The 21,735-nt window shown below is 40.5% G+C and overlaps 1 protein-coding gene across 2 annotated transcripts in view; it reads left to right on the top strand.

The window, feature by feature from the left end:
- The window catches only part of FBXW8 (F-box and WD repeat domain containing 8), a 1,953,337-nt gene that overhangs the window by 1,793,511 nt on the left and 138,091 nt on the right, over positions 1-21,735 (top strand). The gene's annotated exons all lie outside the window — the stretch shown is intronic.

Here is a 21,735-nt window from a genome sequence, read left to right as displayed (position 1 = left end):
ACATGTGCTCTTTGATACACCTTCCTGACTGTATTAAATTATATTCCTTGTACAATACAGTACAGTTGTAAGAGGGTGTTTTAAATTTATTGTTTTGAACATTTTTCCAGTAAACAATGAAACAAAATGTATGCACTAATAATGACAAAACTGCCCAATTCAGAACATTTTTCCAGTAAACAATGAAACAAAATGCATGCACCAATAATGACAAAACGGCCCAATTCAGAACATTTCCATCATAGAAGTCTACTCAAACTTCTACAGTCCACCACTATCAGTAAATTTGCACAATCTAATTCCACTTTAAAGAAATCTGCAACTAATGAAGAGGTTGCTGCTAGCAAACAACTTTATATTTCATTGTTTCATCTACAAATAAAGTGTCTGTTGCCCATGAGGAATAAAATGCCTATTTTGCATTAAAAAATGATAAGCTAGTAATATTGCAATAGGGAATGGATGGCAAACTGATAGGTTCATAGTTACTAGGTATCTTCACCAAAAATGACTGCATCATCCACCCCCTTTACAGCACAGTACAGTATCAGCAATGCATTTATCTAATGTGGGAGTAGAACCCACAGCCTTTTGAATCAAAAGCAAGTATACTACCTGTTGTGCTATTAATAATGCAAGCAGACTTAGTATAAGCAGCACTAAACTTTTGTTCCCCTGCAGCTGTTAGCTTCTTGTAAAATCTACTTGACACTCAGCTGTATCTCTGAACTTTGTAGCACAAGAAATCTGGAAAAAGCCAAAATTTATTGGGGGGGGGGGCAAAAGCCCAAACACCAGGGACACATTTTAAACATTGCTTGTATAATGTTGGAAAGTTGCTAGAATAAAATGCTGTGTTGCCACCATACATTTCACTGCCAAGTATTGAACCTAGGACCCTGTGCAAAACAGTCAGAGCAACATACCACCATGCCAAATCATCTGTTTTGTAAAAGAGAGGAAGACTGAAACTTAAAAGGCTACCATTTAGTGAATTCATTTCTTACCATAGCTGTCAAGCTCTTAGCACAAAACACCCGAACAAAGCCAATAATGGGGGAATACAGACCCAAAACATATTCAGTGAATTTAGTTCTCACCATAGCGCTCAACCTTAGCACAAAAATTGGACAAAGCCAATAATGGGGGAATACAGTCCAAAAAATAGGGACAAATTTCAAATACCCGTGTTATAAAATAGAAAATTGCTAGAATAAAAGGTTTTGTGTTTCCATGTAGTTTCTGAAGAATATGAAGTCTGAAATTTAAATGCCTGTTATTTTTATTTATTTAACATTTGTTAACCAGGAAAGTCTGACTTGGAACAAAAGCCAATTTTCATCAGAGGCCCAGGGGGAAACACTCCAGACATATGTCTTTGTAAGATGGGTGAACATGCAGACTCCACACAGAAGGCACCCCAGCCAAGAATCAATCCAGAGAGCTTGTAGTTATTAAGCAACAATGCTACCAGTTCACCACTGCACTATTGACTGTACAAGGTAACAAAAATACAGAAACCTCAGATTTTATGAGGAACAGAATAGATATGAGGCAAAAATCTGCAAATTATTTTTGAAATGGTGGTGGGTAGGGCCTTCAGTTGCTGTATAGCTCCATATATCCACTTGCTAAGCTCCCCAATCCCATGGTGACATCCTTACTTCTTGCGATAGTAGGCCAGCTTGCGGACATTGCAGTCGGATCCCTTTCCAGTCTATGCAGTTGTACCTAACTGCATAGAATTCTGGGATGCTCTGAACTGCTGTGTTTCTAATCTGGACTGCTGCTGAATCAGTCTGGAGCTCTGCGCATGCTCCAGACTGGTTCAGCAGTAGTCTGGATGTCGGAAATGCCGCGAGTTTGCATGCGCGAAGGTCTGCGATTTTTGTTCTTCTTTTATTTAGTTTTTTTCTTCTTTCTTCTACATCTGGGGTCTTTCTTCTTTCCTTTACAGCTGGGTGGGGTGGGGGGGGCTACAGTCCTGCAGTCCAATAGCACGGGCCACCACTGCCAAGATCCTCCCTAGCTTGTCCCAGTCTGTAAGATCATTTATATTCCATTAGTAGATCTTAAGTTGCATACGTGTTCATGTTATGTTAAAGTATTCATCTATTTACTTAGTCTGCTTACCACTTCCTGCCTTCTGTTCTGAAAAATCGCACCTCTATTATTGCGGTGTCTTTGACTGCACTTTCTTCTTATCTCCTGTGATTTAACACCTACATAGTAAATTATCACACATTGCTTATAACACTTCTCTTGTAACTCATATCCAAAAAACAAAGCAGTAACTTGCAACCTTTATTATTAAATATCTAGCACTTTGAACTGTGCACAGTAATTTAATAAACTAAACAATTGCTTCTTTTCCTCATCAGCGTATTCTTATGCTCTCTTCTTCTTCTTTTGGCTTTTCCCGGTTAGGGGTCGGCACAGCGGATCACCTGTCTGCTCATGATTGGCAGTGGAGTTTTACAGTGTCGAGTTGCCAGCCCGGCACCCAACCTTCCACAGAAGGCACACACATGCACTCATTCACACCTAGGGCCAATTTAGAGTGTCCAATCCACCTACAGCACGTCTTTGGGATGTGGGAGGAAACCGGAGCACCCGGAGGAAACCAACGCGACCACAGGGAAGACATGCAGACTCCGCACAGAAGGCACCCCAGCTGAGAATTGAACTGGAGAACCTTGGCCGCCCCCTTATGCTGTCTATACTAGCTTATCTTCTTTTATGTGTCTCTTCCCACTAGTACAACCCATAGACTGAATATTCCCTGGTGCTCCTTTTGTGCACCCCTGCGGATTCCTTAAACACTTTTCCATTATTTTCTCCTCTCCCCTGTTATCTGCTTATAATATAATAACATTCCGACCTTTAACATCTTTGAAAAAGTTAATTCTTGCCTTTTCCATGGTTAAACATACTCAGGATTCTTTTAATGAATGTAACCTTCCTATAAATAATTGTCTCTGCCTTAACTGATGGCTTCCTAACCTTGTTAACTGCAGCCTTTAAATTAGAGAGACATTCTTAGATAGCATATGCTATTGTTAGCCTTGTAATGTAACCCCTCCTATCAGCTACTGTTCTTTTCCTGTCAGTCCCACTCCTTACTAAAACATCACCCCCCCCCCCCCGAAGAACTTTTTTATGAAAATAAGATGGTGGCTGTAAGCAAGTAATCCTTTAGCTGTCCATAAAAGTGTATTTGTAATCTAAAACATGCATGGACAGTTTGCAGTCTTGCACATAGCATTTTAAACCATATTTATAGGTTCATAGGTAATTACTAGGCTCTTGATCTGTGAAGATCTTAGAAACCATTGCCGTACATTCCCATGGTAGTTTTTAGACCTTATATTTTGCATACAAATAACACACAGATGGGTCCTTAAGGACATGAGTGCCAAACCAGAAGTGAATTTATGGTTTCCTGTTCATTTTTCTAAATTACATTTGAGAAGAGTAAGAAAAGTACTTCACTTTATGTAGAGTGGAAGGCAGTTCAATTGAAGTGGGATTCTTTGTAATACATACCTATCCCTCAACATGTTCTGTTTGTGTTACAAAATAAATTGTGATCCACTGAGTAAGGGTTCATGCTGCCATTGTTCTTGTCAATGTATAAATAGGTCTGACTGGATTGGATCTGTTGAGGCTCTATATGTAAGGCAGTCGTGAAGAGGGACAAAGCTTTGAGACTGCCTGCATAGTTTTTGTGGTTTAGGCCCTTGAATTTTTTTTTTTAGAGAGATATTGTTGTGTTTGGTCCAGCATAGCTGGCCTTAGGCATAGACCAACTAGTTGGCTACCTAGGGCGCTGCTCTAGCAGGAGTGCTTTTCCAGAATTTATTTGTTTAGTATTTTGTAGTAAAGAAATGGTTTCTTTAAAATGTGTCGAATAAAGACTAGAAAAATTGAAGAGTAAGACAAACTCAGAATAAAGTAATCTGGATAGTTTAGGTAGACTAGGATGGGGGCAACATGGGGGGGGGGGGCTTTGGAGCCCTTTTGCCTAGGGCACCAGTTGATCAAAGGATGTCCCTGCCAACTATGACAAGTGTTTGGGTAGGTACATGTGAAATGAAGTATTATGTTTGATGAGCAGCTTGATGATAGCCAAGTGCAGTAAAGTAATTACATCCCTGGACCTGAACACCATATCTTTAGATATAAGCTGTGCAATGAAAAAGGACTTCCTTGCAATCAGAAGCGTGGCTAGTTCAAACATTGCTTCAGTCCCCTCAGCTTTCAAGTGAAGAGCAAAAAATAAAAATAAAAAAAAAGCACTTCACTGTAATCACCCCTCCGCCTTAGAAAAAAGGATCTTAATTTCTACTGGCACACCAACCAGGTGGCCAGATGCATGACACGCACACCACTTCTCTCCTGCCCCAGCCATTCAGGTCCTGTTTCTGTGCCTTGCCTCCCAACCCTCCTTCAACATAATTGCTTCTTTTAAACTGTAGCAAATGATTTGCTACAAATGTAGAAAACAGTTGTTAATGTTTATACCCTGCTTGCACAGAGTGCTACAGCAATCTTGCTTTGTTTAAAAAAAATAAAAATATGTCCTTTTTAAACTGTAGCAAACTGCTTGCTACAAATGTAGAAACAGTTGCTACAATTTATACCCTGCCTGCACAGAGTGCTACAGTACTCAGCTTTAAAAAAAAAAAGAAAGAAAGAAAAAGATTTTTTTTTAACTTTTGAAAGTAGCAAACTGTTTGCTACAGTTTAGGCCACACACAGAGTGCTGCAGTGCTCTGATTTGACTGCAAATTGCATTAAAGAAAGATCGAGATTGGCTGATTCTAGCCTGAACACTTTGCACCCTGGACAGATGCCCCTCTTGCCCCATCTTAAATGTGCTACTGTTTTCAGTAGTGAATACTTAGTGATCAAAGGACAGTTTCTGGTTGACAAGGGTTACCAGACCCCTGACTATGGGATCAAGTTTCAGGGGTGTATTGTCAGTGCGATAGTTGTGAGGATACAATTATACATTTCTTGCCATTTAGCTTAGGGAGTTTATAATGGCATGACGTTTTCAGTCATCTACAAACTGGTCAGTCTTAAATCATTAACATTTGCATTGACCTTTGTGAAGTAAGAACCAAAAAGAAATGTCCCAAGGACTGAACCCTGAGGTGTAGCACTAGTGACAAGGTCTTTGGTATGTATTAGATCCAACCACCATAAGTTTCCTGGGTTCATTTGTGAGACAATTTGCTATCCAACACATTACATAGGGATTTACATTTAGCTGGGAGAGTTTATCTACAATCCTGAGTGTGGAATGGAGTTGTATATCTTTAGGAGTTCTAGATATATGGTGTGTACTAATTTGCCCTCCTACATTGCTTTAGTAACCTTCTCGAAGAAGCTGACCAAGTTAATTAAGCAGGATCTGTTCTTGAAACATTTGAACTGGTTTGGGTCAATAGTTTGTAGGTTACCTGTGTCTTTATTTCGTAATAATCCTTTCCAGTCTTACAGATAAGGTTGGTCAGGCTTATGAGTCTGTAATTACTTGAGTCCATTGACGACCCAACTTTTTTCAAGGGGATAACTGTTGCTGCCATCCGTCTGTCTGACATGAATCCTGTTTGGAGAATGATATTGAATAACCTCTGTAGGGAGTATGCCAAGTAATGTTTCAGGCTGACCAGTAGGAAGCCCAGTATGTTACATTGCCACATAGAAGTAGTGCTTTTGGCCTTGGATAACCTTGAAGACTTACTCTTGAAAGATTTGAGGAGGAGTTGCAAGATGCAGGTATATGATCTGGGAATATTGGAAGGGGGGGTGAAGTTTGAAATACATTTATCTGGTAGTAGTGTGGCTATGTTCTCCTGGTCCCAGTATGTGATATTTTTAACTCTTAGCTCTGTTTCTAAGATTTCTAGCATAAAGAAAGCTTTGTGATAATCTTTTGCCTGGGTAGCTATTTTTACCTAATATCTGGCTTTGATTGATTTGATCAGGCTCTGGATTTCATTTACATTTAGCAAGAGTGTTATTGGCTTCTTGTGAATTAAATTTATTTTTGTGTGCAATTTGATTTTTTTTTCTTTTATTACAGAGACTATTTATATTAGGGTTTCACCACAATGATTTATTTTTTTAATTTGGCATTGTCTTCTAGTGGGGACAGATGCATCTACACAGCTGTTTACATGTACATAAAGTTTGGTGGTACATGATTCCACATAAGCAGTGGTGTCATCATGATGAAAGGTAATTTTGAATTTATCCAGGTCTTCAGTCAGGTTTAGTAGTTTAGCCCAAGTATCAAGGTTTTGGAAGATATTTCTGATTTCAGTTTTATGGTGAATGTGCCTGATTTGACCCGGGAGCAACTAACAGTGGGTAAAACTGCCTTCCAGTTTATAGCCTGCTACAGACCACCCTCCCAAACCCAGGAACCCCACTCGGCCTTCCTGAGAACACTGGAAAATATGAAGGTCTCTCCAAACACCATTATATTGGGCGACTTCAACTACTCAAACATAGACTGGGAGCATTACTCTAGCTCCAGCACCCTAGCCCAAAGGTTCCTAGAATTTATAAACTCAAATGCTATGGAACAACTTGTTACCACTCCCACAAGAGGGGAAAACATACTGGACCTTATCATCACCAACATGGGGACTCTATGCTCCAGACCAGAAGTGTATCCCTCACTGGTAAGATCAGACCATAAACTAATCTCACTGGATATTCACATCCCTACCCCACACCCTGCCCAGAAAACTACAGTGAAAAACTTCTCTAAAGCAAATTTCACACTCCTCAAAACCGAGGTGGAATCCTTCAAAGCCCCCGGGCCTGTGGAAAATGTGGCCCAGACCGCAGAATCCTTTATAAACGCATTCTATGAACACCTTCAGGAATGCATGGATCATGCGATCCCAAATAAAACCAAGACCCAATCCTCCAAAGGCAGATGTCCTGTCTGGTGGACCCCAGCCATAAACAAACTATACAATAGAAGGAGGAAGCTACTAAATGACAGAGCAAAATCCCAAAAAGGGAAGGCATCACTGATCAGTATTAGCAAAAAACTACGGGCACTCATAAAATTGTCTAAGGCCAGCTTCGAGAGAAAAATTGCACAGGACACTAAGGATAATCACAAGGCTTTCTTTAGTTATGTTAGGAACCTGGGTGGTAATTCCCAGATATGCTCAGAATTAGTCCAAAATGACAAAAATACACCGAACCCAAAGACATTGCCAACATCCTAGCTGACAGGTTCAGCGCAAACTCCCCCCCCCCCACCAAAAGGGCATATATCTTATCCCAGCAGAGTGCTGCCCCCCTGACATTTCAGATGCTCAGGTAAGAGCCGCCCTCTCCAAAGCAAAAAACACAGCATCAATGGGACCAGACGGTGTGCCCGCTGCGTCCTACATGAACTCCAAGAAGAGCTAAACCCAAACACAAAACTACTGTTCAATCTCAGCCTTACTACAGGATATGTGCCCAAAGAATGGCGTACAGCAACAGTGGTCCCTCTCCATAAAGGTGGTGCCTCAACGGATCCTGGAAACTATCGCCCCATAAGCCTGACTAGCTTGGTCTGCAAAGCTATGGAAAGGATCATCATGGACCTCATAAATAAAGATATTGGGGACCTACAGACACTGGATCCTACCCAGTTCGGCTTTGTTAAGGGCAGATCCTGCCTCTTAAACCTGGTTGATTTCTTTGAAACAGTCACCAAGGCCATTGACGAGGGGAAGGTGGTCCACACAGCCTACCTGGACCTCGCAAAAGCCTTCGATACAATACCCCACTCGGGCATTATAGATAAGCTCACCAGCTTAAATATAAACCCCTATGTCACTAGATGGATTGCAAACTGGCTCAAGGACAGAACCCACATGGTTAGAATTGCTGGAGCCATGTCAGACTCCAAACCAGTTACAAGTGGTGTCCCACAAGGCTCAGTCCTGGGACCGCTCTTGTTCGGTATATATTTCTCGGAGGTACAGGCCTACATAGGAGGACTGTGGCTGAGCAAGTTTGCAGATGTCTGCAAACTGGGCGCCATAATCGACTATCCAGCCGACACAAGCATCCTCCAAAAGGGCCTCATAGAAACAGACAACTGGTGCCAAAGCCATGGCCTCAAGCTAAATGCCAAAAAGTGTATAGTCATCCCCTTTGGCAAAAACAAAGTGCCCATAAATTACCACATAGGTGGTAATCCATTAAGTACAGAAGAAGTAATTAGGGACCTGAGGACCCAAGTTGATAGCAATCTCTCATTTGACAACCACGTGGCCAAAGTGGTTAGAAAAACATTTTATATAGCCCACCTAATCATGAAGGGATTCACATCTAGATCAGGGGAGGTCATCTTGCCTCTTTACTCATCCCTCATGAGGCCCATAATTGAGTACAATGCCCTTTTTGGGATGTACCTTACCAGACACCTGCAGCAACTGGAAAGACCCCAAAAGTACCTCACCAAGAGGATCAAAGGGCTCAAACAGATGCCATATGCTGCCCGGTTAAAGAAACTCCAGCTGTACTCAGTGGCATACCGCCTGTTCAGAGGTGATCTGTGCCTGTCGTATAAAGCCATGTCCAACCCGGAATTAATGGACATGCTGCACCTCAGAAAATCCAAATCCCATCGAGCTACGCGCTCGAGACTTGAACCTCAGCACTGAAATAAATAGGACATGCTGGAGGGACAGATTCATAACCCAGAGGCTCCCTTCACTCTGGAATAAAATCCCAGTCCAGGTTAGGCAGAGTCCCTCATTGACTCTCTTCAAGAGGAATCTTGATGAGTGGATGGGAGATCGTAGGTTTACCCCGGGTATCACTTCTGTGTCACTGTTAGACAGAGGCACAGTATACTAACCTCGAGAAAGGGCATAGCAAAATAAATTTAAAATGGGTGGCGAAAGCCAAACACATTCTGGCTAGGCTTATAAATGCCCTAGGGCAGATAGCCTAGTATGAACCTATGAACCTATAAGTTACAACTTGTGGGGAGCAAAGCTGTGCAATATTGGTAAGGACCAAGTCCAGGATTTTATCGCCCTTTGTTGAGGTGCAGACTATCTGGGTCCAGAGAGTTTGTATTAATGAATTCCAGACATTTCTTTGCATACATGTTTGATGATGTCAAAGTATCCCAGTCAAGTGAGGAGGAGATGAAATCTCCTAGGAGATTGTTGTTGGAGGTATGGGCTGTAGGGGACATAGAGGGGGTCCTGTAGTTAGCTATTGTATGAGAAGGGGTTTTGTTATTAGTAAGTTGGACATAGAGGAGTTCCAGGCTCTTACCTTGTCTAGTGCATAGGGACTCCATTCTAGTTAGGTAGGCTCAGGGAGCATAGAGGGGTCCTATAGTTAGCTGTGTATGAGAAAGAGTTGTATTAGTAGTAAGCTGGATGCGGTGGAGTTCCAAGCTGTTACCATGTGTAATAAGTCTGGAGGTGATTGGAAACATTACCACCTTTACTGCCTTTGTCTAATGCAGAGGGAACGTGTGGTAAGCATTATACTGCACTGATGGAGTGCTCTCACTGGTCTTTAATCAGGTCTCTGTGATGCATATATTGATGTTTCCAGTGTAAGGAGTGCGTTTAGGGAGTGAAGTTTTTTGTTAAGGCTTTTACCATTGAGTAGCAGTATGTTTATGCTGATTGTCTTCTATTTTTTAGTGTTGGAAGCTTTAGAAGATTGACATTGCCTAAAAAAAGCAATATGGGAGTACACAAGGATTTAACCAATATACAAAATTCTTGGGGGGGGGTAGGTGCTAGCTATCCATGGCAAAGAAGTTAGGACCATCTCCTCCCAGGCTGAGATATACTATACCACCTAAGATGACTGCAGAAGCTAAGCCAATTGTTGAAGTCTATAATATTTTATTTATATTGCAGCATAATTCTTGGTGATGGTAAAATGCCACTTAATGGAAGTTTCATACCTGCTTCAGACATATTCCGAGAGCTCCATTATGCCTCTCTTCATAGATTCCAGGGACGTACATCTCAAGTCATTTATACCCACGTGCACTATGACTGCGCCACATGTATACTTTTGGTAGAAGGACTTAAGTGCATGCATGATGTGGAAAATCCTGGCACCTGATAGGAAACTGACCATGACCCTGTCTGGCGAGTGTTGCATTGGTATGTCTTACTATAGAGTACCTTATGACTAGGATATTGGAATGTGTGGAGGTTTGCCTTATGGGCTTTTAAATTAAGTCTTTGTGACTCTTATTTGTATGTTTCATGGTAGGAGCTGCATCTGTTGTGTGTTTATGAAGCTGCTGCGGGTACTTGTTTCTTGGGTTAATTTAGAAGGCTTTCGAGGTTTAGGTAAGTTAGTTTTAAGAGGCTCAGCATCTTTGTGTTTGGTTTGTGCTGTGTGAAATTGGTTTAGTGTGGTGTTGTGTTCTACTGACAACATGCATGTTATCATGTTATTTTTCATGGCTTCATGTAAGAGCTTTGCCTCCAATAACATAATGTCTGTATACATGAGAGAATTGCTACATTGTCTTTGTATGTCCATTTCAATCAAGCTGTCAGCAGAGGGTGTTGATGCAAATCCTTAGTTCCAGGTGCTGTTTATGTCTTTTACATCTTTTTTGACAGTTAAAAGTAATTTCCCTGCTTTTAGTTCTATATGAAGCAGTTTAGTCCCTTAACAGAGCAACATTCAACATTTTAGTACCTTGATAGCAGTTAGTACACATGCTGTTAGTCCATACAATAACTTTTTCCTCACGTAAGTCTGCCAGCTGCTGTTTTACAGGAATTTTTAAATTCTTTATGTTATTGGTCAGTTTCACCGTCTCCCTATGCTTTCCATCCACCCTTCCTCTAAACACTGGAAACTGATTTAGTGAGAATCTGTCACCATTTTAAAGGTTTTCTTTCCCTCCTTTTTTCAGACTTATTCATTGAATCCTGTAGATCAGTCTGATGCCATTCCTGAAAGAAAAATCTGTATTGCTGATAAATAAGGCTTATTCTGGAGTCATTAAAGTCTTTATTCCAAAAGGGGAAAATAATTTCAACATTTTTGGATGTAACAGATTAAATCTGAGTCTTGCTGTCCTGCACTGCCTGAAAAGTGGAATAAATCTACTTCTGGCTCTTGTATTTGGAGAAAAGTCTTTCTCTTGCATCCATTTGCAAAGTCTTCCTCTTCTTCCATAATTTTGGCAGTAGTACTTCTTTTAACTCATATTTTTGATATTATTGTAGGTCATGGGATCTTCATTCTGCCATGGGAGAATGTACACTCTCTGTGATCGATCCAGGGGAATTTCTGATTCTTGCAGCTTTAGCCATATACTTAACTGTTTTTTGCTTTTCATAAACACCAGACAGTCCTTCCATTCTTTTCCTTCAGGAATGTTCAAAAATATTGGATTCTCTCTTCTGGATCTGACTTTGAGGACAGTTAAAATTCTCATTTATTTACTTCTTACACAACATCCATTTGTGTTCATTACTCATCTCATGGTTGCTGGAATTTCTTCAGCTCAGTTCTGGTTCCTTTCATGCCTGCTAAAAGCTTTTTTATGCTTTATAAATATTTGTCATTTGATTTAATATAATCAAAGTTCCACACAATTTCATGATATTCATTATATTGATCTTTTCATTTATCATTTCCATTTATTTTCCCTTTTTTCTGTTTCTTCTAGTAACAGCTTCAGGCAACAGTACATGTGGTGAAAGGATGTTACAACAACAAAATCACCTTTTTGCTAATTTTCAGAAATAGTTTTCTTTCTTCCATCTCTTTGTACATTAACTACCTGCTAGAAACCAATTTTTCTCTTTTAGGACAAACTGTGCCCTTATTTTATTATTTTTATGGTTGCCTGCAGGGGCATGTTGAGAATTCAATTATGCCTAAGCCAGCTCCATTCCAAAAGTCATAAAAATCTTTTCTTAATGGGTTTTAATTACCTTACCTCAAATTATAATTAAATAACCAATAGTTTACAAATAAGCGTTTAAGTTCAAGATGGTTTACCATCAAAATATCAAAGGCAACACAGTTTTTAAGCAAAAGACCAAACTGAAATGTCAAAAACAAAAACAACATCTAGCCTAATTGTTGAACATCAGAAACACGACAATTGACAGTTGACATACTAAACTTCCAGTTTCGAAAGTCCGTATGTCCTTTGACATTTTAGCAAGGGGGCAAACTCTCTGCAGCTCCCACACCCCCTGCAAATTATATATATTAACTCTGAGATTGTGCTACAGTAAGGAAAATCCTCACAATACATTACACAATACATCCTCCATTCACAGTACCAAAATCATAACAACAAACCAAGCTTTACTTTCATTATTATGATTTCATATTATTGCAGTTTGGTGTTGTGAAACTTCTCGGACACACCCTTTTAGTAATGCTTCCTTCACTATTTTGATGGAAAATCATTCAAGACATATACTTTCTAGGGAGTTATGTTCCCAGATGAAGCATTTATTATCAAGTCCCTTAGGAAAATTGCAATTTATTTAAGAATTCCATGCTTCTCTGCAATGTAAATTTTTCTTCATTTTAGCCCTCATCTGGTGTATGACAAGAAGATGTAACCCCAATGGGTAACCATTATGACTTTTATTGAAGTACTTAACAACTGGATTTTCTACCATTATTGTTTGAATTTTGTATTTTCAAGTCTAAACATCAGATGGAAACATTAAACTGCACAGTGTGTCACTGTTTTAAGAATTATTTTTGTGTTTGAGGTATCCTTGTTTCTATTTCTGGGTGCATTGTGTTTTCAGGGAAGGGGGATATGAAAGTTGCATCTTTGTTGTAGTTTTTGACATTTTGGGCTTGGAATTCCCTGATGCAATTCTGCAGATGGCTAGCAGAATATTTATTTTCCCAATTGTATTCGCAATTTCTCTACAGTTGCACAACTGTTAATATATTTAAGTAAGGGGCTTAAGGATAGTCTTCATTTCTCCCTTTTTAGTTAACATTGTTGATCCTATTTATCTTTTCCTTTCAGTGTGACTTTGGGTCCTCGAGCTACTTGTTGCATTTTAGCTAGGAAAACTAATGCTCTAGTTTTTTGCTCCTTTAAATTTTTCCCTCCTAATAATCCATCAGGTTGTGAAACTTCCTCAGATCTCATTTGTGGCCTTAGCATTCAAATGTAGTCACGATGCCCTCCAAAGCTAAGTGCTCCATCTCTTTTATAACTTTTGGATTTGGTAATATATCTTCTTTGTTCAATTGCCTTTTGTTATGTTTCATAGATCTGTCCTTAGTTCTTTAACTTTGAGCTCCTTTTAACTATAATTTGTCTGTTTATCCTGTCATCAGTGTATGGGCATTACACCTACCAGCTTTTGGTAAAAAAAACATTTAATAATAGACTAGGAAGTTTATTTTAGATTAGCTTTTTCTCCGTATTTGTGTCAACATATTTTTTTGTATAGTTATTCTTTTTTTCTGCTGAAATCTTTTGCCAGTGATTGAGGCTAACAAAGGTAAGGAGAAGAAATTCAAGAATGCCTTCAGTGCGATTACAAAATCCTTCCTCAGGATTTACACTAGCAGTACATTGTTTGGGTGTAGAAAACCTTACAGCTCATTCGTCCATTTGCAAGGCATTTGGTCAACATTCCTTAGATAGGCAGAACAAGTTAGTCATAAAGGGCTTCCTACCACAGGATGCAGAGGCAGACAAACACAAAATGGATATAGACGGTTTAGGCAAGGGAAAAAGACTGGTCTGGAGGCAAAAGAGGGAACCCAATCCCAAGAAAAGAAAGTTGGGAGATATACCCAATGCCTGATCATCTAATGGTAAAAGGTCAGAGCCGACTGGCTGTTCAGCTCTGTTGACATCTCCAAAATTGGCTGCATCTTCCTCAGAGTTAATTGCTATAGAAGGTAAGTTGCCTCAATGCATGATTTGAAGCATATCTGCTGATTGGCAACTCTTAAGATTACCTTCTTGACAACAGTCTCGGTCATTCATCAGGTCATTCAGGAGTGCCTATGATTTGGAACCGTATCGTATGATTAGGGCTTTCTTCAAGACACAGATTTATATGGGTGTTCTTGCCTCCCCTCCAATCAAAAAGTGTAATGGACTGGTTCCTCGTCCCCCTTATTTGCTTCTTCCCTGGCACAGCCTATGGATTCAGCAGCATTGGGTCTGACCCCCCCACCTGCATCTGGTGTCTACAGCACCAGGTGCATCCTTGCTTTCAGCTCTGAAGCCTTCCAGTCTGAGTCACTCGACTTTGATGTCTTTAGATTCAAGTGGCTGTCAGGATTGATGCTTTAATGTTGACATTTTGGTACCATATTCAGACCCGTGGCATACCATGCCATTTTCAGTGCTGGTGTCATCAGCCTTTGAGGTTGTGGTAGTGATCCCCCTCCTCAGATTAGTCTGCTGTAATGGGTTCAGGGAACCTGTGTTGAGATTGCCTATCTCTTCTATATAGGGGAACAACAGTGGCTCTCGATGGAGGCTCCTCAGAAATAAGGCAGACATGGAATCAGCCTTGTAGATTATGAGGCGGATCATAGTTTCTCCTCCTAGAATGGTGGCACAATCTGCACCAGTGTTGACCCCTCCTTTGGACACCCTTCCATCTCTGTCTTGACTGTCTCTGATATATCCCAGGGTCAGAGCCAAACCAATGCCCTCAAACAAACTGCTCAGATGCAGAACCAGTCCTCTAATGATTCAGATTCCCTACCAGCTGTGGTCCAAAGAAGAGGATGTGCAAGAGAAGGCACATTGACTCCTCAGAGAAGTCTGTCTTTTTGGATGCTGTTTGAGTGGAATCCCTGCAGCCTCCTACAGAGGACTTCAACTTCAGTGAGATCTTGGAACTCATGCACCACAGCAGAAATATGCTCACAGCCCTGCCATCTCAGGACAACCAGGTCATTTTTGAGGCATATAGTTCAGCCCCATCTAGGTCTCTAGTGATCATTCCAGTGTACTACCTGATTGACATGGTTGCCAGGAGGGAATGACAGGAGCCTGACTCTTCTAAGACTGTGTCATGAAGGCCAGGCCATTTTGGTCCAGGAATCTTTTAGTGAATTCCATTGTCATGGCAGCTACAACCAAAAAAGAGATAATGAAAGGTACAGCCAATGTCCATCCACCAAACATGGAGTCTAGAGCAGTGGACAGAATGGGGAAGTGAGTGTATGGTTCAGGTACCTTTGTTTTGTGGGCTTTGAACTATACCACACACATAAACTGATTTCAGAGAGATTTGGCACAGCAGGCCTTAGGTTGTCTGAAAAGACCACACACTCCTGACTCTAGAAAACAGCTACAGGCTTCCCTGGGCTGTATGTTTAATATTATTAATTTTTCCATATGGCTCTTGCATACCGAAGATGATGGAGCAGTGAGAGCATTGGGCAAAGGCATCATGATGAGGACACATGCCTACCTTCATCTCAGTGATTTTTCAGACAGTTTTAAAGCATCCTTTACACACACCTAGGCTTTTCAGTCAAACAGAGAATGCAGAGATATGAACAAGATGGGAAAATGCTGTCTGCCATAAGGGCTAAGTCTGAGACCCTGCAGTGATCTTAAAGCAGGAACTAAATGGGGGTCCAAGTTGATATGGTTTAGAAAATCTCAAGATCAACTGTTTTAACTCCACCCCAACAGGGGCAACTGTGGCAGCCTCTTTAAGGGATGCAGACACAGAGATCATTGAGGTCTGTACCAATAGGCAGCCTAACCATCCCTGAAGGGCTGCCTGATTGCTCCTCTATGGAGGCAATTAATTATCATTTATCCCTCTACCTGTCCACATGGGTGGCCATCACATGAGAATCTTGGGTCAGAGGAATAATATCCAGAGGCTACTACATGTCTTTGTTCCCCCCATACTTTTCCCATTATCAAATGTCTGCTTCCAGACATACTGCCATACAAGAGAGAGCTTACCTCTTTGTCAAACGCAAGACATGAAAGAGGTCCTATCAGACCAGGCAGTGGTCAAGTTATTATTTCAGGTTCTTTTTGTTTAAAAAAAAGGCCCTCAGGCCAATATTGAATCTAAGCAAACTCATATAGTATGTCAAAAAGATCCACTTTGGGATGGTCACAGAGCAAGCAATTTTCCTTTCCTGCAGAAAAATGATAGGATGTGCTTAGTCAACCTCTAGGCACTTAACTCCACATCAAAACAGAAGGAGCCTCCAGAAGGTTTTTATGCTTCTGTATGGGGGCTAGTCACTTTTAGTTCAACGCCGTGCCCTACAGTCTGAGCATAGCCCCCCAGTATGTTCACCAAGTGAATGGCTGTGGCAAAGCGAACCTGAGGTTACTTGGAATCAGAGTATTCCTACACCTAGACAACTAGCTCCTCACCGCCACATTGAGGAAATCACTTGTCATGGTCAAGGACTCCTTGTTTCAGCTGTTCCTTTCTGTGGGAATTTCAGCCAACTATGAGAAGTTACAACTACAGCCAGTACAATCCATACAGTTTTTGGATGCCATCTGGACACCAGGTCCTACGCCATATTTCTCTGTCTGGAAAGATTCCAGTCTTTTAAGGGTTGCAGTTTGGAATTTGCTGCAGTTTTTCACTCCTTCAGCAATTCTTGTTTTAAGAGCTCTAGGCCTCATGGCCCCTTCTATTCTTGTGGCTCTTTTAGCTCGGTTCTATATGAGACTCTACAGTGGTTACTCAGGGCAGAGTGTTCACAAATGGAGGACTCACTATTGTCACCCATTGGAATCACCAATCTTTGCTGAAGTTCAATTTCTTTGTTGGTTGATCTCCTCAGTGTTATCGCATGAGAGGCCTTTCCTATTGCCCCCTCTGTTAGCCATAGTGACCGCAGATACCTCTTCCTTGAGGTGGGGAGCACATTATTATGAGAGAATGGCCAAGGTACATCATTGTCAGAACAAGAGGCCAATTTTCATGTCAGTGCCTTGGAGATGAGGGCAGTCCTTCTAAATCTGCAGGAACTGCAGGACTTCTTAACTTCAGTGGATGATTTCCATACAAACAGACAACATACAGTAATTTGATACATCAACTAAAAGGCTGGAAACACATCATATCTGCTGTGCCAAGAAGCTTCACATCTTTTCTTGACAGCAACACACATATTCCCAGGAGGGCCAGCTGTATCGCCAATGCACTCAACAGGTTCATTCTTTTCCATCATGAGTGGTCTCTCAATATACAAGTGTTAAATCAAATATTTTGCCACTGAGGTTTTCGTTGCTACAATCTCTTTACCCTTCCAACCAACACCAGTAATGACTTCACCCTAATTTCTCCCAAAGGGGCAGTTACTGATAGATTTTCTTGTTGGACAGTGGACAACCAGGCTTCATTAAGCTCCTCTTATGTGCAGGTTCATACAGAAAGCAATCCAATGCAAAGCTAAGGGTGATCCTCATTGCTCTATCCTGGCCCAGGCAAATCTGTTTCTGTGTACTCAAGCATCATATCAGGAAGCTTCACCTGATGATTAGATCCCAGAGAGGATCTATTTTCTCATCCCTCTGGATTGCCTTACCCTTTTGCCCTCAATCTCAAAATAACTGCATGGTTTCTCTACTTCCAATAATGGCCACATATTCTTCACTGTGTGAGGAGATAGTACACATTCTTTCTACCACCCAGAAGGAGTTTACCCATAGAGCTTACAGGAGCAAATGAATATATTTTGCAGCTTGGGCAACTGCACAGGGACGACATTCTTTCAAAGCATCTATTCCTCAAGTACTTCTCTTCCTTTCACAGCTCTTTTTCTCAAAGTATAGCTATAAAACTATCAAGGTCAAACTAGTTCCATTTTCTGAAGCCCACTATGACTTCTACTCCAGTTCATTGGCCTCTTATAGATCTTGTCAACCCTTTCATTATAGCTGAGCATGCCTCCAGGCATTTCTGCAGTTAACTCCTACTGATGCCTCTAGGTGTCAAATATTGATTGTTCATATTTGCATTAATAATTCCATAACCAAGCTACATACAAGGAGTGACTGTCCCTACTCCAGGCCACTAATCAAGGAGCCTCAGTCCTCACCACTGACACCAGTGAAGGACAGCCACTAAGAGCAAAACTGGATTCACACAGTATTTTCAGATGCAGCTGTCTGCACCAAGCACATTTTCCCTTAAGAGCACATAGGGAGCACCCTACAGACCTGGGGCTGGACTCTCTCTCTCACTTTGGAGCTTTGTATCCTTGTTCCAAGTAGCTGATACACACACTCTTTAAGATTTGATTTTCATACACACACACACACACCTGGGAAAGGCTGTCACAGATTTACCAACTGTGCCCCCTCTGCCCAGACTATATACTGTAAGGTAATTACGCTGCCACTAGTCAGCTGCTCTAAGGCTCTTACAAGGGTATTCAATTATACTGAGTAAAATTAATACTAATACAAATGGTAGAGTTTGACCAGTGCCGCAAGGAGTAGTGACAGTGTCAATAAAATAAGCACAAGTACTCTTAAGATGTTAAAAGTATTCTCTAAAAGACCAGTCACAATGAAAGGTACAGAAATATTTAATAATAAATAATGAAATGGAAAACATGAGATTACTGAATATCTAGTTACAATAAACACCAGAGTTTCAATCACAAATAACATGGATAGAGTCACACAGATACAGAAAAAACAGTACTTTAGCTAATCTCACTGTATTTTCCTGACTGATCTAAAGAATTACTATCCCCTGGTTAATTACAAAGCAAGGCAAGATGAATTGTGTTGAGTTGCTTACTACAGCAAAGCAAGATGAGGTGTGAGGTTTTGTGAGTGAGAGATCTGACTTGTGAGGTTTCGAAAAATAAAATGCTGCTGCTGCGAGAGTTCCAGAATAACTCTCAGTAATATGTAAAAGGTCATGTCAGTGCTGGTTATAGAATGACATCACCTCTGGTCACCTCACTCTGATACAGTACACACCCAGAGTTTTGCTAAGATGTGTTGCATCATCTAAAAGCTATAAAAACAATTTCAAAAACATCCACCCTTCCAGAGTAGCAATTAGTTTACCCCTAAGGACAATAGAGTAAGATTCCTAGTCCTGGTTTTCCCAGACATTTTTGTCTCTGGCTGTAATCAGACCCATAAGATAAAATCTTTATGGCCTAAACCAACCCATTTAATTTTCAACCTATTTTTCAAAATTGTCTGGACTGATATTAACCTCTTCCCTTCCAGAATTCTCTGTTAAAACATATACATTTAATCAGTTATAATACTACTGTCTGACATACATGTATATCTCTTTTCTGTCCAGAAGGACCAACTGTTGATGCACTTTTAACAAAAGTAACTTTACAAATACATTTTAACACAAGCTGGCATATGTTAAACATGTACTGCCCTACTTTTCCTGGCACAGATGGCACTGCCTCATGTCATCACCTAAGGTATCAGAAGATTTCATCTTAAAGCATACATGATAGCAAACACAATTGTATTGATTTTTGACCTCTGTCTAATGCAGCTAAAGTGATCATGAATATTATTTTATACTTTTTATTTGGGTTGTAATAATTTTCATATTTCACTAAATATTTCAGCATTCAAATGACACAGACAGAACTGCTTAGCCTCATTTGAAAGCTTACAGCTATAGGAAGAAAATCCAACTGGCAGTATGTGTCTTGCTTGAATAGTTAGGCAATATCATAAGCTGTTTATACAACATTACAAAATTAATATTCACTGCCTTTATTGTGGCTTGTAAAATCCAGTTTAAAGCATCGGACTGAATGAATGCCACCACTATAAAGATTATTTTTTTCGGAATAGTACCCCATTTACAGTTTTCTAGTAACACTTATGTTCCAGAGATATTAATATTTGTTTGAACGTAAGGTGATAAAGGCTCAAGCCACACCCACAGGAAGTTAAAGATACACATTCAAAAGAGCTGTACTGGAGAGAATAAGTTAAGGGTATTTTTCTACTTCACTCTTCAGTCAGAGAACCATCCTTTCAATGGGACCTCATTTTTGTGTCAGAGCCCTTTACAAAGCCCCCATATGAGCCAACGTCTACTACTTTCTTAAAATTCCTGTCTAGGAAGACCTTATTTCTTGTGGCTATAACCCCAGCCCAGAGGATACCTGTGTTACATGCAGTACTGTTTTCTCCACCTTATTTGTTTTATCATCAAGACAGTCTCCTTATGCATTAATCCTTCCTCTCTCTCCCTCCCCAAGTTGACATCTGAAGTCAGCTTGACTCAACCCACCCATCTGCCAGGGTTCCTTCCAAATCACTGTAACAACGGCGTTTAGATACACACAGATAATTGTGCTTCTGTTTTCATGGAACCAAGATCTTTAGAAAGCACTTTCAGCTGTTTATGCCCTTTGCTCATAATAGACTGGGTTCAAACATTTCCAAGATAATCTTGTCTGGATGGATTTCTGATTGCATAACATTTGTTTATGCATTCATCAGTTGTCCCTTGCCCCATGGACCAAAGGCTCATTCTACAAGGTTGGAGGCCTTTTTCAGGAACTCTGTTGTGGATAAGATTTGTGCAGCTGCTACATGGGCTTCCTTGTATATCCTTGCTAAATATTATAAGTTGGATAAGATTTCTATATCTAGAGCCTTCTTTGTGGCCTCTATCCTTAAAAGTCTTCTGTCTTGATACCAATCAGGCAATAAATAGCTGAGGATTCTGAGCCAAAAGTCAGATCAAATGAACACTATGTATAGGTTAAATGGTAGTTATTTACTGTAATACTGGATCCTTTCATCCTTGTCTGTCTAATATGACATACCTCCCCCCATTCCCCTTCCTTTATCAAGTTCTGAAGGACCTGGTGGGCCTATCTTCTTTGGTGGTCTACAGTAGTGTTTTCTGTACCTTTGGTCTGTAGACTTGATCTGGGGAAGTTTCACGGTGTGATGCATGATGAGAGGGAAAATTTAAAGGAGCTTGAGATTATAGCACTAGTTTTAGTGACTTGATCCAGCAAGCAGTTCAGGAACCCACAAGTCATATTGGATGGACAAGGATAGAAGGATCCAGCGATATGGTAAGTAAACAGCTACTGTTTACTGCTTCATTGTTATCCAGTTATTGATGTTGTGGGATCCAGTGTTCAACATTGTGATGTTCTGTCCTGGATCTGTCTGAAAAGCATCAGCAATAACACATTAGGATAGGCTGTCTTCCAGCAGTAGCTACAGAGTTCTTTAAAGTCTTGGTACTTCCTGGCTTAATTCAGCCAAATGCTACAGGAACTTCTGTATGGCATATCTTTTGTAATGGCACTTCTTTACTGTGGTTTGGGTAGAGTACCTGTAAAATTTCCAAGGACTACAGTTAAAATCCTAAGAATGATGTACTATTTTAGAGGTTGCAGTATCTCTTTGTGTTTCCCCCTATTCCAGTTTCAGTGACCTTGGAGGTTGTGTATGTACTTATCAAGTATGTGGGGGCACAGCTCACCATGTTGGGATGATGAGGATGTGGTTGAGTTACCCCTCACAGAAATACCACAGTTTTAGAAGAGAAGCTTTTAGGATTCATTGTGTTAGTGCTACAGTTGTTTATTTTATCGTTTCTTCAGGGATTGCTGTTATGGCAGTTTGAGAGGTGGAAAGGTGAGAGGTTGCTGAAGATCTGTCAGTCTCCAGTGGTTACACAGAGAAGGAAAATGATCCTGCTGAATTCTGTCATCTGTAAATAT

This window comes from Protopterus annectens, chromosome 4.part0, assembly GCF_019279795.1.
Source record: "Protopterus annectens isolate FY-2018-M chromosome 4.part0, PAN1.0, whole genome shotgun sequence".
In the NCBI taxonomy this organism is placed as follows: domain Eukaryota; kingdom Metazoa; phylum Chordata; order Ceratodontiformes; family Protopteridae; genus Protopterus; species Protopterus annectens.
This window is presented reverse-complemented; position numbering and strand designations above follow the sequence as displayed.